The sequence below is a fragment of the Prionailurus bengalensis genome, chromosome B1 (assembly GCF_016509475.1).
Source record: "Prionailurus bengalensis isolate Pbe53 chromosome B1, Fcat_Pben_1.1_paternal_pri, whole genome shotgun sequence".
In the NCBI taxonomy this organism is placed as follows: domain Eukaryota; kingdom Metazoa; phylum Chordata; class Mammalia; order Carnivora; family Felidae; genus Prionailurus; species Prionailurus bengalensis.
Genome location: NC_057344.1, coordinates 34795636 through 34816778, shown reverse-complemented (window position 1 = coordinate 34816778; position 21143 = coordinate 34795636). Strand labels below are relative to the sequence as shown.

Genomic DNA, 21143 nt, shown 5'->3' with positions numbered 1-21143 from the left:
ACCGCCCGCTCCCGGGGCGCGCACGCCGTGGGGGCGGAGGGGAGAGAAGCGCGGCGCGGGGGGTGGGGCTGCGCCAGGGGTGGGGCCTGTGCCCCGATGATTGGCGTGGAGTGCAGAGCTCTTCCCAGGGTAATGACCGGCGGGCAGCTCGTCTCTGAGAGTGCCGAAGGTGACAGCGGTGTCACAGAAGTAAAGGTAAGTCTGGCTTGGCTACCGCCTGTCGGTCGTAGCCAGTCTGGTAGTCAGCAAGCTGCAATGTGCTTGTGATAACCAGGTGATCTTTCCTTGGTGCCCCAAGGATTATGGAAAATAACACTTGAAAATCTGACAAAGTCTAGGCATTTTCGCTCAACTCTTGATATGTTTACAATTCTTTCAGTAGCTATACCTGTTTTTATTTTTGGTTTTATATAAACTCCAGTTGGTTAACATACAGTGTAATATTAGTTTCTGGTGTACCATTTAGTGCTACAACTATTAAAATCCCAGGAGAGAAAACAGGACCTAACCTCTTTGACATAAGCCATAGCAACTTCTTACTAGATATGTCTCCCGTGGCAAGGGAAATAAAAGCAAAAGTAAACTTTTGGCGCTTTATCAAAATAAAAATTTCTGCACAGCTAAGGACACAATAAACAAAACCAAAAAGCAACCTATGGAATGGGAGAAGATATTTGAAAATGCATATCTGATAAAGGGTTAGTATCCAAAATCTATCAAGAACTTATAAAATTTGATACCCCCCAAATGAATAATCCAACGAAAATGGGCATAAGACATGAATAGACATTTTTCTTTTCTTTTTTAAATTTTTTAATGTTTATTTTTGAGAGAGAGAGAGAGACAAACAGAATGAGGAGGGGAGGGGGAGAGAGAGAGAGAGAGGGAAACACAGACTCAGAAGCAGGTTCCAGGCTCTGAGCTGTCAGCACAGAGCCCGATGCGGGGTTTGAACTCCCATACCGTGAGATCGTGACCTGAGCCGAAGTCGGACGCTTAACCGACTGAGTCACCCAGGTGCCCCAGACATTTTTCTAAAGAAGACATCCAGATGGCCAACAGACACATGAAAAGATGCTCAACATCACTCACCATCAGGGGAATACAAATCAAAACCACCGTGAGAGACCACCTCACCCTTGTCAGAATGGCTAAAATCAACAACACAAGAAACAACAGGTGTTGGTGAGGATGTGGAGGAAAAGGAACCCTTGTGCACTGTTGGTGGGAATGTAAACTGTGCAGCCACTCTGGAAAACAGTGTGGATGTTCCTCAAAAAGTTAAAAATAGAACCACCCTGATCTGACAATTGCACTACTAGGTATTTGCCCAAAGAATACAAAATTCTAATTCAAAGGGATACATGCACCCCAGTGTTTTTAACACTGCTATAGCAGCATTACCGACACTAGCCAAACTCTGGAAACAGCCCAAGTGTCTGTTGACTGATAAATGGATAAGGAGGATGTGGTATATATACAATGGAATATTACTTGGCCACAAAAGAAGAATGAAATCTTGCCACTTGCAACAGAGTGGATGGAGCTAGAGAGTGTGATGCTAAGTGAAATAAGTAGCTATCCCTGCTTTACAGATGGGGAAACTAAGGCTCAAACTCATCCAGTGATTCTCTCAAGGTCCAGGATTTCATCCTTGCCAAAAGTTAGGTGGTAGAGCCTGTTCTTGGGAGACGGATCTCACCCATACACAATGGTTCTGAGAAGAAATAGTAGGGTGAACACCAGTTCCTGAGACTGACCCATGGCCTTGCACTTAGCTCAAGGCCACTCTCTCTAGCTCGACAAAAAACTACCTTGAGGTCACAGACCTGGAAGAGTCATTGAGAATCACAGCTTCTGTTCCCCTTTTCCTCTTTTTTTTTTTTTAAACAGGTGACTACACTGCTATCCAAGGATAGGAAGTGACCAGCCAGCCTAGACACTTTAAAATGTTTTTTTAAAGTGAGAGCCCTGGAAAAATCTACACTATTCCCCTTTCAAGTAAAACAAACTTGGAAAGAACTAGTAGTTACATATTTCGAGCAGAATCCTTCTTGGTCTAGCACCAGCCTGGATCATCTCTTTGGCGTAATGTTTCATCCCTGGATTCTGATACTGTTCATGAAAGGAAGCTAGCAGTGACCAGGGAGCCTTGTGCTTTAGAAGTAAATGCTGTCTTTTTTACTACTGCTCCACTTTAGAATCATAAAGCCATAGAATGTTCCAGCCCAAGAGACTGTAGACACTCTTTCAAACTACCTCCTTCTGCTGCTGAGGAACCTGGACCCAGAGAGGTTGAGTGACTCACCCAAGATCTGGACACAAAGGGGGAAGCTGTACCGATGGTTCTGATCCCTACTTCAGTGCCCTTTTATGGCAATCTGCTTTTTTATGGCAATCTGTTTCTATTTTAAAAATGACCAGCTTGGCTAGCTTACACATTAAAAACTTCTGTAACATGTACTTAAGGTTGCTTTTAGAAGCTTAAGTAGTTGGCCACTGACATGCTGTGATTTTATGGCCATTCTCCCTCAAAACTATGTGCCCTTCAAAGCCCTCACCATCAGAGATATTGGTTTGGATTATGGTAGTCTCCCTTATAGCCCCCACTAAAATGCCAGACTAGTATTACTACACCATTAGCATTTCTTGATAATTTATATGTGATAATTATCTGATAAAAGCTAGGAAGGACAAGTATAAAGAAGGTATGAAAACATGGAACATGGTGTATTCATTTCCTAGAACTGCCCTAACAAATTACCCCAAACTGGGTGCTTCAAATGACAGAAATTCATGGGGTACCCGGGTGGCTCAGTCAGTTAAGCGTCCAGCTCTTGACTTCAGCTCAGGTCATGTTCTCACAGTTTGTGGGTTTGAGCCCTATGTCGGGCTCTGAACAGGAGGTGTGGGGCCTGCTTGGGATTCTCTTTCTCTCCCTCTCTCTCTGCCCCTCCTCTGGCCGTGTGTGGGCACGTGTGCTCTCTCGTGCACTCTCTCTCAAATAAATAAACTTTAAAAAAATGACAAATTTATTTTCTCATAGTTCTAGAGGCTAAAGTTCTGAAATCAAGGTGTTGGGAGAACCATGCTGTCTCCAAAGACTCTAGGGGAGGATCTTTCCTTGCCTCTTTTTAGCTTCTGGTACTTGCCAGCAATCTTTGGCATTTCTCAATTAGTAGATGCATCACTCAGATTTCTGTCTCTGTCATCACATGGTGTTCTCCCATGTGTCTGTGTCCAAATAACCCTCTGCTTTAAAGGACACCAGTCATAATGGATTTAGGGCCCAACATAACCCAATATGATGTCTTAACGTAATTATATCTGTAGAGACTCTATTTCCGAAGGTCACATTCACAGATTCTGGGTGGACGTGAACTTTTGGGGGACACTGTTTAGCCAGGACATGAGAGGACCATCCCAGTCTAGGTTGTCAAGGAAGGCCTCTTCAAGGAAGTGGCGTCTGAGGTCACACCTGCAAGATGAATTGGTATTAACGAGAAGAAGGGTGAAATCTGGGTCTGCATGAAGAGGTCGTACAGTGGAACCAGCAAAGAGGCTCTGAAGGAGGAAGGAACACGACTGTTGGAGTGATCCATCAATTTATTCTCACTTATTAACAAAAGAAACAAAAAACTGAGCTAATTGGAGATAACACTGAGTACTTTATTCTAGGCACGGTTCTAGTTCATTAGAAAACACTTGAAATAGAATGATACTGAAACTACATCAAAATTCATGGAATGCAGCTGAAGTAGCACCCTCTCAGAATTTATTCCTTGAAATGCTTGTTTTAGTAATGAAAAAACATTTGACATCCATTATCTAAGGCTCCATCTTAAGAAGTTAGGGTAAGAAGTAGCACCTGGGTGGTTCAGTTGGTCGAGGGTCTGACTTCGGCTCAGATCATGGTATCACAGTGTGTGATTTTGAGCCCTGCATTGAGCTCACTGCTGTCAGCGCAGAGCCAGCTTCTGATCTGTCCCCCATCTCTGTGCCCCTTCCCCACTTGTGCTCTCTGTCTCTCAAAAATAAATCTTAAAAAAGAAAAGGAGTTAGGGCAAGAAAAGCAAATTTTATCAACCTTTTAAGAAAGGAATTATACCATGGTGCCTCAGTGGCTCAGTCAGTTGAGTGTCTGACTCTTGATCTCAGCTCACGTCTTGATCTCAGGGTCGTGATTCAGGTCCCACATTGGGCTTTGCACTGGGCCTGAAGACTACTTAAAAGAAAAAAGAAAGAAAGAAAAAGCAATTATACCAATCTTACATAAAGTCAGAGAAATAGAGGAGGGTCAAAATGATCTTGATGCCAAGAAATAAAAAGGAAAGAAAGTTACACATCAATATCCTTTATGAACACAGATGCAATCACTCTAACAGAACATTGACAAATTAAATCCAGTAATATCTGGAAAGAGTCAGATAGTTTAACCAAGTGGAATTTCTTCAAGAAATGCAAGGTTGGTTCAACATTTTAAAATCAATCAATGCAATCCACTACATAAACAGTGTAAAGGAGACAGTGCATATGATTCACATGATCTTAATCAATGTAGAAAAAATATTTAACAACATTGAACCCTCATTCATGATTTAAACCAAAAAGCTCTCATCATCTGTAAAGGGAATGATCTTTCCTCAGTTTGATAGGGTATCTATAAAAGAACTATAGCTAACATGGCCATGAAAACAAAGTATCTCATTACCTGCTTGGTATTTTAAAAGTATTAAGTGAAAGTTTGAAAAAGAGCGTGACATCTGGACTGCAGAAGCCATCTTGCAACCACGAGGCAACAGTAATGTGGATGAGAAGGCCATACTAAATATGATGAAACAGATAGGAAGAGTTGCTTGGGATTGTCATAGCATCCTGAAACCACTGAACTAACACCAGCCACAGGATCTACCTCCTGATTTCCTGTAAGGAGAGGAAACTAAAGCCCCTATTTGTTTAAATTTGTTCGGGCTGGATACCCCATTACCTGCTGTTAGGTCTTTAAAAAGATTTGTGGACTGGTTGATTGAAAACTAGGAGGGCCCTCAAGAGGTCCTATCTCCCAGCTGCCTTACTTTGTCAGTTTAAAGTCTATTTACATTTTACAGATGAGACAGCTAGGCTCCCAGAGGCAAAGCGGCTCCCACAAGCTCCTAAGACTGGGAAACAAGAGACTTGAATGTGAAGAATACCAAACTGGGAGGTAGGCACTTGAGCCCTAGTCCCTGCTATGCTGCCAATTGACTGTGTAAGCTCAGAAAATTTAGTTTACCTCATTGGTCCTCACCATCTGTACGTTTTTTTAAAAAGGTAGATGGGAGGTGTCTAAGGTCCTTTTCAGGTCCCAAGTCCATAATTTCTAAGAGGCAAAAGAGAAGACTAGAAACAAGGTCCTCCTCCTCCTCCTCCTCCTCCTCCTTATGGAGTCAAACATAAAAGAACCCTTTCCTTTTCTCATTGAACTCTGGATTGCTTTCCAATTGTGCTTATGGGAACCCTGATGAATGGCTCAGTATTTAACCATCAGTCTTTAAAACCCAAACAGGATTTCTCTTAAATTATCTTCTTGAAAAAATCCTCTCACATGGCAATTGCTTGACGTCCTGCTGGCTTTGCTCTCTAGATGTGTTAACCAAACTGGCTAAACTGTCCCTCCCAGCACTGTGGATGTTCAGAGCACCTGTGAGGTGCTGTGGATGTCACAGAAACAAAGGAATCAAGGGGCCCTTGGAAATGGTGGGTTCTCCCCTGGTGCTGTTTGCCTCCCTAAGTCGTTCATGCACAGACTGGTTGTTGAGCAACTTGGCTAATAATCCTATATACTTGTACAGAATTTGTCTTCAAGGAGATCATAACACTTGACAGACATGACCTCATTTATAAGCCCAGCATTCCTAAGGCAGGGAATGGGCCGAGAGAATTCTTATTTTATGGTATTCTTTTATGGAGAGGAAGCACTTGAGATCCAGAAAGAGCCAGTGACTTGTTTAAAGCAGTATCAGAATTCAGAGTTTGCTTCGACTTTTTCTCATCACAGCAGCATGATCAACTGTACCCGAAAGGGATCATGTGGGATATGGGTCATCACACAGACATACACACACGCATGCACACACAGAGGCACACACACACGTAGGGAGTGGACATGGTTGCTGCTCAGGACCCATTCTTCTGTTTTTGGTAACAGTATCTCAGATTTCTAAAAGAATATACCTGTCTCACACTCAGTCCATTGAGGTCAGAACATGACCCTGGCCTAGTTTGGCAGAGTAATTTCGTTCCCTGACCACTGTGATTGGCACATGAATCATTCTATTCTGATCAATATAAGCCAAATTCTTCAATATCAACTTCATCTGCAGAAAGGATGATATTCTGATTTCTATACAGATTTTGTTCCATTTCGCAAACCTTTCAGCCTTGGGCAGGGAGCAGCAGGTTATTTATCAGGCCCCTTGAATCTTGCCACTTCTGTGTTCCTCCCTCACTTGAGCTAACATACCATTATCCCAAGCAACCTTCATTCAGTCTTTATCACCTCAAGGTTAGAGTTGAAATTCATAGCGGATTAGCTCTGGGAATCAACAGGTGATTAGATGTTATTGGTAGGTTGGCCTCACGCCCCAAGGTCACAACTGAGGCCCCTCCAGGGTTTTAAGCCCCAAGTCCTAACACTTCACATATCCCCGGGTTCTCACATGCTTAACTGCTTGCTTGTTCCCAGTGCGTTCTTTATTTTCATGCCTCTGTGTCTTTACACACATTTCCTATGACCAGAATGATTTCCTCTTTCTTGACAGCCTAGGAAAAAAAAAAATCTATTCATCCTTCAGTTTGCCCCTCTGAAGCTGTGTTATTGTCAAGTTGTTCCTGACCTCCAGGCAAGAAAGTCTCTCTCCTTTATCTGTCAGCACCATCACTTGCTATAACTGCTGTTGGTCCTTGCTACTAGCTTATTCCTCTGAGTATCCTTAGACCAGAGCGTGTATGAGTCCAATTCAGCAAGTACATTTTGGGTGGTCGGGTTGTGCTCCTCCCATGCCCTGCAGAACTAAGGCTCTGGCTACCTTGCCTTCCACACCAGAAATAGATTTCACCCGTCTTCTGCTGCAATGATTCTACTTTGCCTGGTCTCCAAATTCATCCCCATTTCAAATGCATGCTATATTTTTTAGAGCAGCTGTAATGTCAAGTAATGTTGACTTGAACGGAATTGGATGTTTCATCTTGTTCAAGTCAGGCTAATAGTTCCATCTGTCAGAATCTTTGGAATTCATATTTTATTAACCAACTTTCTCATTACCCTTCTTAGCTTGAATCATATCTATTTGCATACATGTCTTAGTTCCCATATCCTCTCCTGCTAGACTGTAATCCCTTTGGAGTCGGGTATCGTGTCTTCTAATTCATACCTTCCGGAGTGTTTAGGACAGTGCTAGATACGTAGGAGGTGCTCCAAACATGTTTGCTAAGTGACTAGTGAATGAATGAAGGAAGGAATGATATTACTTTCCTTATAGACAGAGCTCGGCGAGATAAGTGACTTCTCCGCTCACCACCCTTCAAAGTCACTGAAGTGAGGGGACAGAAAAGGGAGAGAAAGCAGTGGGTGATCCAGAGATAAGCTTTATCTTTCTACACTATATTCCGAATGTACCTGCCTTGTGGTGCCTAACAGGAAATTCTTTAGAGTTTTTGTAGTTGGATGGAGAATTTCCCACTTCAACGATGCGGGTCGAACTCTATTTTTACATCATCTCATCGTTTCAGTGGGAAGTGGGTTCGAAGAGTCAGTTGTGTCTTCTCAGTACAGCATCTTTCTCTGTGCTGCCTTCTCTGCCTTCTGTGTGAAATCGTAAGCTGTCGCCCTTCGACAGCACACTCTATGCCCATCCATACTTTTCTCTTTCTCTGTAGCTCATATCACTGTCTGAAATACCATATATTTTCTTCTTTTGTTAGTTTCCTGTTTGTCTCCCCATATCAGTCAGGCAGCAGAAATCATATGTTTTTTTTCCATGTTTATTTATGTTGTGTGAGAGAGAGAGAGAGAGACAGAGCACGTGCATGCACACACATGAGTAGGGGAGGGGCAGAAGGAGAGAAAGAGACTCTCAAGCAGGCTCCTCGCTGTCAACACAGGGCCTGATAGGGGGCTTGATCCCACAAACCGTGAGATCACGACCTGAGCTGAAATCTAGAGGCAGACGATTCACCAGCTGAGCCACCCAGGCATACCAGAAACCACATATGTTATTTCAACAGGAACACTTCAATATAAAGAATTGTTACCTAGTAGGACATGCTTAACTACTAAAAGAAGTTTAAAAAAAGAGAGAGAGAGATTTCCATAAAATGGTCCAGAAGAAGAAAATGCAGCCAAAAGCATCTACTACCTCTAGGCTTGGTGGGAGGAGTGGACAGGAAGGAACTGAGGACTCGGCGAATGTCTCACCACCCCCCCCCCCAACACCCTACTGTCCCCATCCTAAGGCTGAGGTTTGGAATTCTCCCAGGAGTGTGGCTACCTAGGACTGGCTGCGTAATAGGCAGACTTAATGCAAACTGAAAATGCCGGGCTCTTTGTTCACTCTGTGAACAAACTCTATTCACTCTGGATATATAATCTTACGCATCTCGGAATATATGCACGTACTGCTACTGCCAGTCCTACAAATGTTTGTGTCCATTCTAGAAGGGAGAAAACAGAAGGAATAGCCTCCTGGAAAAAGTGGCATGAGATAGGGTTGAGGACACAAAGGGAACAATTACCGTGGAGAGGAAAGACTTCTTTTTAAAAATTACCGCCAGTAAAATACACACGACATAAAATTGGCCATCTTTTTTTTTTTAATTTTTTTTTTAACGCTTATTCATTTTTGAGACAGAGAGAGACAGAGCAAGAACGGGGGAGGGTCAGAGAGAGGGAGACACAGAATCCAAAACAGGCTCCAGGCTCTGAGCAGTCAGCACAGAGCCCAACGCGGGGCTCGAACTCACGGACCGCGGATCTTGACCCGAGCCAAAGTCGGCCACCCAACCAACTGAGCCACCCAGGCGCCCCTAAAATTGGTCATCTTAACCCCTTTTCAGTAGGGTTAAATATCTTTGCATTGTTGTGTAACCGATCTCTAGGACATTTTTGTCTTGCCAAACTGAAACTCTATACCCCTTCAAAACCAACCCCCTAGTCCCACCTCCCCTCAGCCCTGGAAACCACCATTCTACGTTCTGTTTCTGTGAATTTAACTACACTAGATGCCTCATAGAAGTGGAATCGTACCGTATTTTTCTTTTGTGATTGGTTTATTTCACTTAGCGTAATGTCCTCCAAGTTCAGCCTTGTTGTGGCATGTGTCAGAATTTCCTTCCTTGCTTAAGGCTGAATAACATCCCTTGTGGATATATACACAGTTAGTTTCTCCGTTCATCCATTGACAGGACACTTGAGTTGCTTCCACATTTTAGCTATTGTGAATAATGCTTCAGTGAACATGAGGGTACAGATATCTCTTTGAGACTGCTTTCATTCCTTTTGTATATAGTCTCAGAAGCCGGATTGCCAGATCATATGGTAATTCTCTCTTTCATTTTTTGAGGAACCTCCATACTGTTTTCCATAAGAGCTGCACCAATTTGCATTCCCACCAACAGCACACAAGCATCCCGGTTTCTCCGCATCCTCACCAACACTTGTTATTTGCTGTTTGTTTCTTTTCCTTTGAGGGTAGCCATCTTGATGGGTATGAGGTGGTATCTCCCTGTGGTTTCAAAGGCTCCTTTTGAAACAGAGGGGAGGAGGGGAAGGTGAGTGAGAGGCAGAGCTATTTTGAAGTGATTAAGAAAGACACTCCTAGCCAATCTCCATTTTGTCAGCTGCCTTGATGGCAGAGTCATAAGCCCAGAGAGGAAGGTATGGAGCGGGGAGGGGCTGGAGGGGACTGGCAGAGGTTCAAACAGGAGCCAGCAGGGAGGTAACAAGTGAATCAATCGGGGGTGATTACAAAAACAACTGAGCAGTGGTGAGGCTCCATCTGAGGTCAGGAGGCTTGAATACCTGATGAACCTGATCCTGGTGTCTCCAGCAGCCAAGGAGTCAGGAAGGAGCAAAAAAGACTCGTGGGGTTATCTAGATTGGTGCCTGGAAATCTTTTCCTGTTTGTGACGTCGCCCTGCCTGCCACGAGCAGCTGGGGTGGAAATGATTATCGGAGTTGGGAGAATCGAGAGGGTGTTGCAAGTGCCCATGGGAACCACTCCTTCTCATCTTGTGATTAGGGATCTAGGAAAAAAATACCCTGGGTGAAGTGCCTTCCAAGGAAAACCAGGGTTCCTTATATAGGGCACTGGGAAATCTTTGTTTCCCAATACAGGAAAGTGCGGCAGGATGCAGGCTCCCCAGAACAGGAGTTCTCAAAGGATGACAGCAGAAGTGAGGGCATCCTGCTCATCTGGAATCCTGGTATTCACTGCCCCAACCCATACCCACTGCATCAGAAACTCTGGGGATGAGGCCCATGAATGGCTATTTTATAACAAGCCCTCTCCAGGTGACTTGGATGCAGGCTCAAGTTTGCATGCTGTACCCCAAGGAACAGTATAAAGGGCCAGCACACGACTAACATGAAGCAGAGAAGGACTAGAATAGAAGTGTATTTGAAATGAGATCCTGACAGAAGGAAACAGGGGTCGGGGATGTCAGCTGGACAGCAATTGGGGCCCAGAGAGACACAAAACACAGGAGGTTGGGCAACTGGTCGGAGGTAGGACAGTGGGGAGGGCAGGGAAGCCTGTCTTATTTACTAGATTTGGAAGAAGGGGTCGAATTAAACAGAGAGTTCCAGTTGCGGTGGCGAGGCATGGGTGCGTCTCCTCAAGACTGGTCCAAGCCCCAGAACATCGATTAGTTATGAGACCTTGGGCAAGTTATTTGTTTAAACTCCTATTTTCTCAAAGGTAACATGGAGATCATATTACCACCTATTTGGGTTGCTATGAGGAGTTAATGAAATCATCCAAGGGAAACACTAAGCACAGTGCCTGGCTGTAGGATGAGTTGATAAAACTCTGCCGTGAATTTTATTTAAAAGCAACTTGGGGCTTGACAGGGGAAGGTAAGTCAGAAGATGAGATCTCTATAAATACCTTTCCTAACCACACCCTACCTTACACATCCATGTTGTGCAATTAATGTTCATTGCTGACAAGTCTCTTTCCCTTTTGTCGTGAGCTCTGTAGTCGTTCAGTCACCTAAATGCTCTTCGTATCTGTACCGTCATAACAGTGACTTTGGATTATAAGCTAATGGTCAGGGCTGTGCCTACTTAGGGTCCATCTCACTTGCCCTAGAGCCTGGCAGAGCTCCCACAGCCACAGCCTTAGAAAGCACTTTATTTATTTATTTTTATTTATGTATTTTGAGGGGGAGGTGGAGAGAGAGAATGGGAGTAGAGGGAGGGGCAGAGAGAGAGAGAAGGAGAGAGAGAATTGCAAGTAGGTTCCGAGCTGTCAGCAAATAGCCTGCTGTGGGGCTTGATCTCACGAACCGTGAGATCATGGCCTGAGCCAAAATCAGGAGTCGGACACTTCACTGACTGAGCCACCCAGGCATCCCTAGAAGGCGGTTTGAAAATGAACGGAGTACCTGGGTGGCTCCATTGGTTAGGCGTCTGACTTGGACCCAGGTCATGATCTTGCAGTTGGTGTGTTCGAGCCCCGCGTGGGGCTCCATGCTGATAATTCAGAGCCTGGATCCTGCTTCAGATTCTGTGTCTCCTCCAGTCTCTCTGCCCCTCTCCCACTCACAACTTGTCTCTCTCTCAAAAATAAATAAACATTAGGGGCGCCTGGGTGGCGCAGTCGGTTAAGCGTCCGACTTCAGCCAGGTCACGATCTCGCGGTCCGAGAGTTCGAGCCCCGCGTCAGGCTCTGGGCTGATGGCTCAGAGCCTGGAGCCTGTTTCCGATTCTGTGTCTCCCTCTCTCTCTGCCCCTCCCCCATTCATGCTCTGTCTCTCTCTGTTGCAAAAATAAATAAACGTTGAAAAAAAATTTTTTTTTAAAAATAAAAAAAATAAATAAATAAACATTAAAAAAAATTTTTTTTAAAGAAATTAAAAAGCCCTGGCCTTCCTTGTTCACCCTGGGAAACTGACGTAGGCCCAGTGCATGTGGCTTGCCAGATACAGACATTGGTAATGCAACATCTGCTTTTACAGTTAACCTCTCGGCTGCCGGGGGGACAGGTAGAGACAGGTGCTGCTGTCCCTCAGGGCCTCCTGGTGCTGCGTAAGTTTCCCAAGTACACAGAACAGAACAGACAGCCTCAAATGTAGCCTCCCAGAGCTGACCCCATTGGGAAGCACCTGTGTGTTCATCTGGATTCCTGCTCCCCCTGGTAGGAAGGAGCCTGGCCTCCTGTCCTGCCAGCTTGCTGTTTCTTGTGTTTTTTAAAGGGTTGTATTCAGACCCCACTTCCTCAGCAAGGTGCTCTGCATTGGGACTTAGGTCCAGTGGTTTACGTTTCTTCCTGTCCTGTCCTTTAATCAAATGATTATGACTGAAAGATCATTTGAGAATTTAAGTAGAATATTTACCATGCCCTAACATAACACCTTGCTTCATTTTCTGGCACATCTCCTTCCCCGTGTATCGATCATTTTACACATTTGCAATCATGGCATATCTGAGTTGATAAGGGCCACGAGTATTATCTCCTTTGGCCCCACTTAATTGTTCGGCTCTTGGTAGAATCCCTGATATATAGCATGTGGTCAATAAGGGATTATTGAATGACTACTATTTTATATTATGCTGCTTCCATTTAAGGTCATAAGAACATTCCCCTGTTTCTATAGCATGACTAATTGCAACTTTTCATGGTTCCCCAATAGCACCAAACAGCAATTTATTAAAGGGTTCCTTATGTTGGAATTCTGACTATTTGCTTTGTTGTTGTTGCTTTTACTGTTATAGATAATCTTGTCATAAAATTTTTATGCACATTTTATTTAGCTTTTTTGGAATCTGTTTCAAATACAAAAAATTCCCAAGAATGGAATTACTGTGTAAAGGAGGTTTGGACAGCTTTATGATTCAATAAAGATTTCTTAAGGAGCCAATAGTTCCTGGTGGGGACAGTCCTTTTATGCCTGCGCTCTGCTACGTATTCACATGTCTATTTCTCGAGGGTGTCCAAGTCAATGATGAGGGCCATAGACGCCATCCCCAAGAGCCCCCTAATTCAGAACTCTTTGAAGAGTTTGAAAACATTTTTTGGAAACTTACTACATGGGGCTAAGCAGAGCTTTTGGTTTCTGAATAACAAAATAGATTTAAAAAAAAATTTTTTTTTCAACGTTTATTTATTTTTTTGGGGACAGAGAGAGACAGAGCATGAACGGGGGAGGGGCAGAGAGAGAGGGAGACACAGAATCGGAAACAGGCTCCAGGCTCTGAGCCATCAGCCCAGAGCCCGACGCGGGGCTCGAACTCACGGACCGCGAGATCATGACCTGGCTGAAGTCGGACGCTTAACCGACTGCGCCACCCAGGCGCCCCAACAAAATAGATTATTAACAGAAATGATGCCTTTCCCTCAGGTCCTAAAATAAAATCCAAAAACCATGGCCCCCATCAGAGCAAAGTCTCTGAGACTAGCATGGCTTCAGGCAGTTCTGCCTTTGATGCTGAATGAGACTCTGAGATCTCAAATCCCAAGGAGACCTGTGTTAGCTTGTATGGTTCCTCTAACAAGTTGCCACAACTTAGCGGCTAATGACGATGCAAATTATCTGACAGGTCTGCAGAAGTCTGACACGCTCTTGCTGGGCTAAAAGCAAGACATCCACAGGGCTGCATTCCTTTCCAGAGACTCCGGGAAGGATCTGTGTCCTCGTCTGTTCCAGGTTCTAGAGGCTGCCCACAATCTCTGGTTCATACGTGGCCCTCTTTCTCTGTGTTCAAAGCCTGCAATATCAAATCTTTCAGACTCATCTGCAGTTCTCTCTCTCTCTCTCTCTCTCTCTCTCTCTCCCTGACCATATCCTGGAAAGGTTTTCTGCTTTTAAAGGGCTAATGTGATTAGATTGGGTCCACCTAGATAATCCAAGATAATCTCCCCATCTCAAGGTCCTTAACCTTAATCGCATATGCAAAGTCTCTTTGGCCATGCGAAGTAATGTATTCACAGGCCCTGGGGATGAAGATGTGAACATTTTTGGAGGGAGGGATTATTTTGCCTACCAGAAGACCTAAAATGAAATATGTTTTTTAATTAAAATATATGCATTCACAGGAACATATGATTCATTTATATAATGAATGACTAAATTGGGTGAATCAGGTACGAAAGTCAGTATGAGAGTAGAGAACGCTACGTCATCCAGTTGTATTCAGAGAAAATCCTCCAGGTTGTCATGTAAATTCTTCAGCACCTCTTATACCAAGGCCAAGCCCACATGTCTGGACCATTGAAACTGCCAGTCTCCCCTCCTGTCCGGGCCCAGGCTCTGCACAACTGTCTGCCTTGTGGAAGGTGGGGCCAGAGCTGAAATGTGGCATATCAGGCAAAGTGAGGGGACAGGAGAGCAGGAGGGAGGCCCTGAAGGTAGCCTCGTACCTCAATAGAGAGCTGCTGTTTGCTAGGTTCTGTTTATGGGCGTTCCTTTTGCAAGAACAGCATTTTCTTCCTTGGTGGTCTTTGTCCCTTGGCCTTCTCGTGCTGCCGTTTTTTTTTTCCCCCACCTGGATCTTGTGTTTAGGCTCTCTTGGAGAGGCTCTCTGATGAATGACCCTGGGTGTGTGTGTGTGGGTGTGTGTGTGTACACGCGCGCATGCACACATGTGTGTTTGGAGCTGCAAGAGTAGATTAACTGAGTCCTGTTTTTTTTTACTTGTGACTAACTTGACTGGAAGTACAAAGGAGAGTATAGAAGGGCATTCGTATTTCTTTCTGGAAAGCCTGGAAGGTGAAGGAATGGGCTGACAGAGGCCACTGAGTTCAGAGATATGGATCTGATGACAACATGGGCATTGATTTCTTTATAAGATTGATTTCTTTGGGGATGCTACGATGGGCTCTGAGCCTGGGATTCAGGACTCACCCGTTACAGCGGACTGAGTCTTAGGTCCTTGCCTATCCTGAAAGCATGTTGGAAGCAGAACTTTTCTCCAGCCTTGCAACGAGGCTTTGGACTCACCACTAGATGGCACCTGTGCTGTGGCTGTCTCCCGCAGCGCGGCAAGGCGGCCAGAAACTTGTCCCGGGCTGTGGGACTGACCCTCTCACAGGGCTGGACGGGGTCGCTCCTCGGCCACTCCTGTACCTGGTTTTGCTGGCTTCCATTTGGGTATCCACCAGGACTAAACTAGGACCAAACAAGGCGGTTTTTGCTTCATTCTCTGCATCTGATCATAGGCTTAAAAAAAAAAAATGATCCTTTTGTTCCTGGGGCTCCTGAAAGAAAATGTGAAAAACCTATGAAAACAGATTTGTTTTGTGATTGTATTTTGCTTACTTGTTCATAGGCAACATGGGGCCGGACAGACTTGGGTTTGAGCTCTGGCTCTCATCTTCTGGACAGTCCTTTCTGCGCCTCAGTTGTCTTCCAAAAACGAATCATCCTTGCCTGATGGCATTGTCAAAGAGGAAGACATAAAAATGATGCAACGTGTCCAGCCCCGTGCCTGGTGCTTGGGAGGTGACCTTCTGTCTCACTTCTTCCCCAGACGGAGCAGGAGCTCTGACCCACTCACCTGTGTACCCTCTCAGCTACCATGGTGCCTGGCATGTGGGTAGTCCTCTGCATGGATTTTGAGCGAATGAACAAACTAGCTCACGAATAGAGCTTACTCAACTTAATTTCTTTTTTTAATTTTTAATGTTTATTTATTTTTGAGAGAGATGGAGACAAAGCGTGAGCGGGGAAGGGGCAGAGAGAGAGAGGGAGCTCAGAGCCTGGAACCTGCTTCGGATTCTATGTGTGTGTCTCTCTCTGCCCGTGCCCCGCTCACACTCTGTCCCTCTCTCTCTCAAAAATAAATAAACATTGAAAATTTTTCTAAAAAGTGCTCTGATTTTTAAAAAATGTTTATTTATTTTGCGAGACAGCGAGCATGGGGGAGGGCAGAGAGAGAGAGAGACAGAGACAGAGAATCCCAAGCAGGCGCTGCGCTGTCAGCGACATGGGGCTCGAACTCACGAACCATGAGATCATGGCCTGAGTTGAAATCCAGAGCCAGACACCTAACCAACTGAGCCACCCAGGCACCCCAAAAGTGTTCTGGTTTGATCTCATACCAACAACAGGAGACTTTATATAATATCGCTGACTAGAGGCATTCAAATCACTGCTTAAACACATTTAGGGACAAGGAATTCGCCACCTCAAAAGAAGGTCCCCTTCTTTTTAGACAGTTCTAATTGTAATTATTAGATCGAGACTGTTGCCTCACTTCTACTCATTGGTTCTGATTCTACTCTGGAGCCACTTAAGTTTCCTCCCTCTTTCACAGGTCGGTTCTTCAAATTGACAAGAGCTGCTGTCAATCACCTCTTTCTCAACTTTTTCTCCCCCAGCCTCTCCACTACCTTCAGACGTTTTCGAAGAAGGACTCCTTGCCTCTCCTAGACCACAAACTATCTGGAGCTGAGCCAGTGAACAATCCATCATCCGGAGACCCTCTTGTGCCCTGGCTTCCTGGCTGTGCCATGACGCACAGCTAGATGGTGCTATGCCCAAGGCCCCATTCTGGAGCTCTAGGACTACTGTAAAGTTTGCCTTCTTCCCCAAGAAGTTATCGGTGCTGACCCCATCTTGCCTCATATCCGTTTTCCTCAGTGACCACCAGAAGTCCAAATCCCAGCCTCTGCAGTGATTCACTATCACCCTGACACATCGTCCCCATCCTGCTCTTCACGTATCTGATATGGACATCCCACGTTTTGCCTGTCCAGTACCCTGCCCTCCTTCTCTCGATGACTGCTTTGCAGTTTTCCTTTGAAGAACCATTCCCTTACTTGCCAACATGCGGTTCTGGTGAGTTCTGTCCACCGTAAGTGGGCAGCGGACCCAGGCCTGGCCAATCAGAGATGCCTCCACACTAGCTACAGTGGACGGTTAGGGTCGGGATTTCACTGGTGTGATAAGGGAAGAGGCGGTGGCTGAAGACTGGTCTACCTGTTGGACAGCCATCCACTGCTCTGTGGGGAGAAGCTGCCTGAGAACAGAGCCAACGCAGAGGAGAGCACCCTGGGGACATGTTTGGGTCCCCGATGCCTCTGAGACGAAAGCCAGCAGTCCCACTGGCCTTCAGGCATGTGAGCAAAATAAATTCCCTTTTCTTTTGCTTAATTAAGTTTGAGCTGGATTTCTGACATTTCAAACTGACAAGTCCTAATATAATTTCTAATCTGACTCACCCTCCCACCCCTCCCCTCCTGGGGGACATTGCATCGCACCTCTTGGATGACTGTTCCCTCCTATATTCTCGCCTCTCCTGTGAATGCCCTTCCCACCTCCTTTCATTAAGTGAAATCTGGCGCTCCCTTCAGGACACTGCTTCCCCTGCAGCTCTCTCAGAAGACAGGTTGATTTTTTTCCCCTACACTTCATGTGCCTCAAGGCCAGGAAGTGGGTAGGAGCCCTTGTTCTCTATCGCCATTTAAAAACCACTTCTCTTCCTTCTACTTCAAATTCTCCAGCTTCTCTCAACCTTGGTGTCCACCTGTCCTTACTGCTCGCTGATGACTTCGGCCCTTGTCTCCTTGACTTTCTTTCCCTCTGGCTCTTCCAGGCTCTATTCTCAGCCACTTCAACAGACTCGTGAATGATTCTTCCAACACACGGGTCTTCATCACCTTGGCCGCCCTTGACCTCCTCATCACCAGCAACTATAACACGTCCAAAGCCTCAAATTCATATCCTACTTCCTATTATCTTTCATCCTTACAGCTCACCTAACTAGCATACCCTTTGACCTTCAGACTGACAATTTACACGAACTCCGTGTTCTGGACCCTACAGTCCATCATTACAATCATTCCCCGGAAGAAAACCTAAATCCTGGTCTGCCTTGTCTTCTTTTTTTTTTTATTAAAAAATTTTTTAAAAACATTTATTCAGTTTTTGAGAGACAGAGAGAGATAGAGCATGAGTGGGGGAGGGGCAGAAAGAGGGAGACACAGAATCCGAAGCAGGTTCCAGACTCTGAGCTGTTAGCACAGAGCCAAACACGGGGCTCCAACCCACAAACCATGAGATCGTGACCTGAGCTGAAGTCGGCCGCTTAACCGACTAAGCCACCCAAGTGCCCCTGTCTTTTCTTCTGTTAACATTCACCGTGTTTGTTTGTTTTTAATTTACTCATTTTTGAGAGAGAGCATGAAAGCAGGGGAGGGGCAGAGGGACAGGGAGAGGGAGAATCCCAAGCAGGTTCCGCACGGTCAGCACAGAGCCCCACATGGGGCTTGAACCCACGAACTCTGAGATCTTGACCTGAGCTGAAATCAAGAGTCAGATGCTCAACCGACTGAGTCACCCCACCATGGTTTTTTTTTTAATGTTTATTTATTATTGAGAGAGAGACACAGAGCATGAGCAGGGGAGGGGTAGAGAGAGGGGGAGACATAGAATCTGAAGTAGGCTCCAGGCTCTGAGCTGTCAGCACAGAGCCCAACGCGGGGTTCAAACTCACAAACTGCGAGATCATGACCTGAGCCAAAGTCGGTCGCTTAGCCAACTGAGCCACGCAGGCGCCCCCCGTGTTGTATTTTTTTTAATTGATGACTTATTTACACTGGGATCTGCTTCCCAGAATCCCTTTTGCCGAATGGTTCAAGGTTAGAGTTGGTCAAAAGTGAGGTTGTACAAGATTTGGGAAGCAGAGTGAAATAGCAGCCATTACACGCTGAGGGTTGTGAGGGTTGTACGGGTTGTACTTACTTTTCCCTTTCGGGATCTCTCTTCCCACTTTCTGGCAGTGCTGGCCAACAGTGACACCAGACCCAGCCCAGACACTTGGGTGTGAACTCGCAGATGCAGTAACAGTGGAGAACCAACAACCATCCCTGGACTTCCACACCAGCCCCCTTTGTGGTCCTACTGCAGCAGCTGGATATGGCTAGCTTCCAGAATTCCTACACATGCCTACTCATTCTCCAGTGCCAGGGCTGGATCGTGGCTTTTTTCTGATTCTTCAGCTCCAAATTTGGACTTCTACTTGCCCAGCTCCTCCCACGATTGTGTAAGGTCTAATTACTATAATAAGCTCCTTATTCCAGAAAGCTTACTTAGTTCAATCCCAATGACACACTTTCTTTGAGCTTGCCCCAGAGAAAAGTACTGCTGGGGAAAACACACAATCCTACTACTTATGTTTTTTTTTTTTTTTTAAGTTTATTTTTTTGAGAGGGAGAGAGAGAGCAAGAGCAAGGGAGGTGCAGAGAGAGAAGGAGAGAGAGAGAATCCCAAACAGGCCCCACACTGTCAGCGCAGAGCCTGATTTGGGGCTGGAACTCACAAATTTTGAGATCATGACCTGAGCCAAAATCAAGAGTCAGAGGTTTAATTGGCTGAACTGCCCAGGCACCCCTAACTAGTTATTTTTAATTCATGACTACATAGGGGTCATCTGGTTTTGTCTATCCAGAATCCTTTCCCTCTTCCTTAGGTAATAAGACCACAGTTTTGCTGGATGAAGTATCCCTCCCCCTCCCACTAAGCACAGTCTTGGTGAGATTTACAATAAAATCATCGTTCTTCGCCTCAATCTGGCCATTGCTCTCTCCTTGGAATCTGAATGTAAAGGGATGGAATCCACTCATCCCAACAGCTGCTGTCCATGAGTCCCTGGTCCTTCAGCTTTTCCTATGACCACGTGAACTCTCTCCATTCTTCCAACAGATTTGTTGCTCAAGCTAGCCAGAGTCAATATCTGAGGCTTGCGTGAACCTCAGATGGATGCTCCGTTCCACCCAGCAGTCCTGCTAAGTTTCCCATCAGTATGGACTCTCACTTCCCAAGGCACTCACTTCATAGCTTTCCCTATTTCTCAAACCTGCATTCTGCTCCACTCAATATCAGGCTCATTTTTCATTCAGAAAATGGAAGTGGTTAACACCTTCCTACCACCAAGCCTACAAGCCTACTGGCAGCTGACCTCATATTTTCCATTTTCTTTCCAGTTACAACGCTTCCTCTGTAGTAAGCATTCTGTCTCCCTGCCTCTATTAAAGGCCAAGTCCTCCACCTACGCGCTGGACCCATCTCCACTTGCCATCTCAAAGGTTATGTGTCTCTCCTCCCTCTCTACTGATCGTCACTTTCCCTTCCTCTACTAGAGCCTTCCCATCTGTACACAATTGTGGGCTAATACCTTCCATCTTTTAAAGTACATCCTTCCTTGACTCTATATCCTTCCTTGACTCTATATCCTCCACTAGCCACACCCCATTCTGTTTTCCTCACTCAGAGCAAAACTTCTAGAAAAGATTGTTTCTACTTCCTCACCTCCCATTCTTTCTTCAACCCACCCAACTGGGCCTCCATTTTCCGTATCCCAGCCAAAGCTGCTCTTGGGTTATGCCACAGATGACATCCATGTTGCCAAATTCTCTGGGTACTCCTCTGTTCTGCTCTGTGTGCTCCCAGCGGCACTCAACACAATCAGCCTCTCCCTCATTTTCTGAGTTGCCTCTGTGTCTCTGACACCCCAAACTTCATTTTCCTCTGCCTCACTAATTGCTCTAGAGATGATATCCCACTGTATACAATTTTCCTTCCTTTATTTCCTTCATAGTATTTACCATACTGTAATTATCTTGCTTATTTTCATATACCAGCTTATTTTTAGTCTCTCCCTATACTGACAGCAGAACACAAAGTTCTTTGGGCCAGGAATTTAGTTTTGTTGCCTGTACTATTTAACTGGTGCATAGTAGGTATTCAATCAATGTCTTCTGAAAGATAAACATGACATGTTTCTCAGACCTTTTATCATCACCTTTGAACTCTCTTCTCATGAGGCCCGGACTTGGGCTTCTGTGTTCACCTCTGCTTCGTTTTTTAGCAAGAATTCTGCTGGATCAGTTGAGGGAAAACTCTCTACCCTTGATTTCTGGGCAAATTCCTTATCCCCACCCCCC

General features: G+C 45.2%; 1 long non-coding RNA gene across 1 annotated transcript; it reads left to right on the top strand.

Moving 5' to 3' along the window:
* Positions 1 to 68: 68 nt before the first annotated feature.
* On the top strand, positions 69 to 17352 carry LOC122472231. Its single transcript, XR_006294387.1, has 3 exons — positions 69 to 195; positions 15527 to 15699; positions 16596 to 17352. It is a non-coding gene; the product is annotated as an uncharacterized LOC122472231 (long non-coding RNA).
* The last annotated feature ends 3791 nt before the right edge of the window (positions 17353 to 21143 follow it).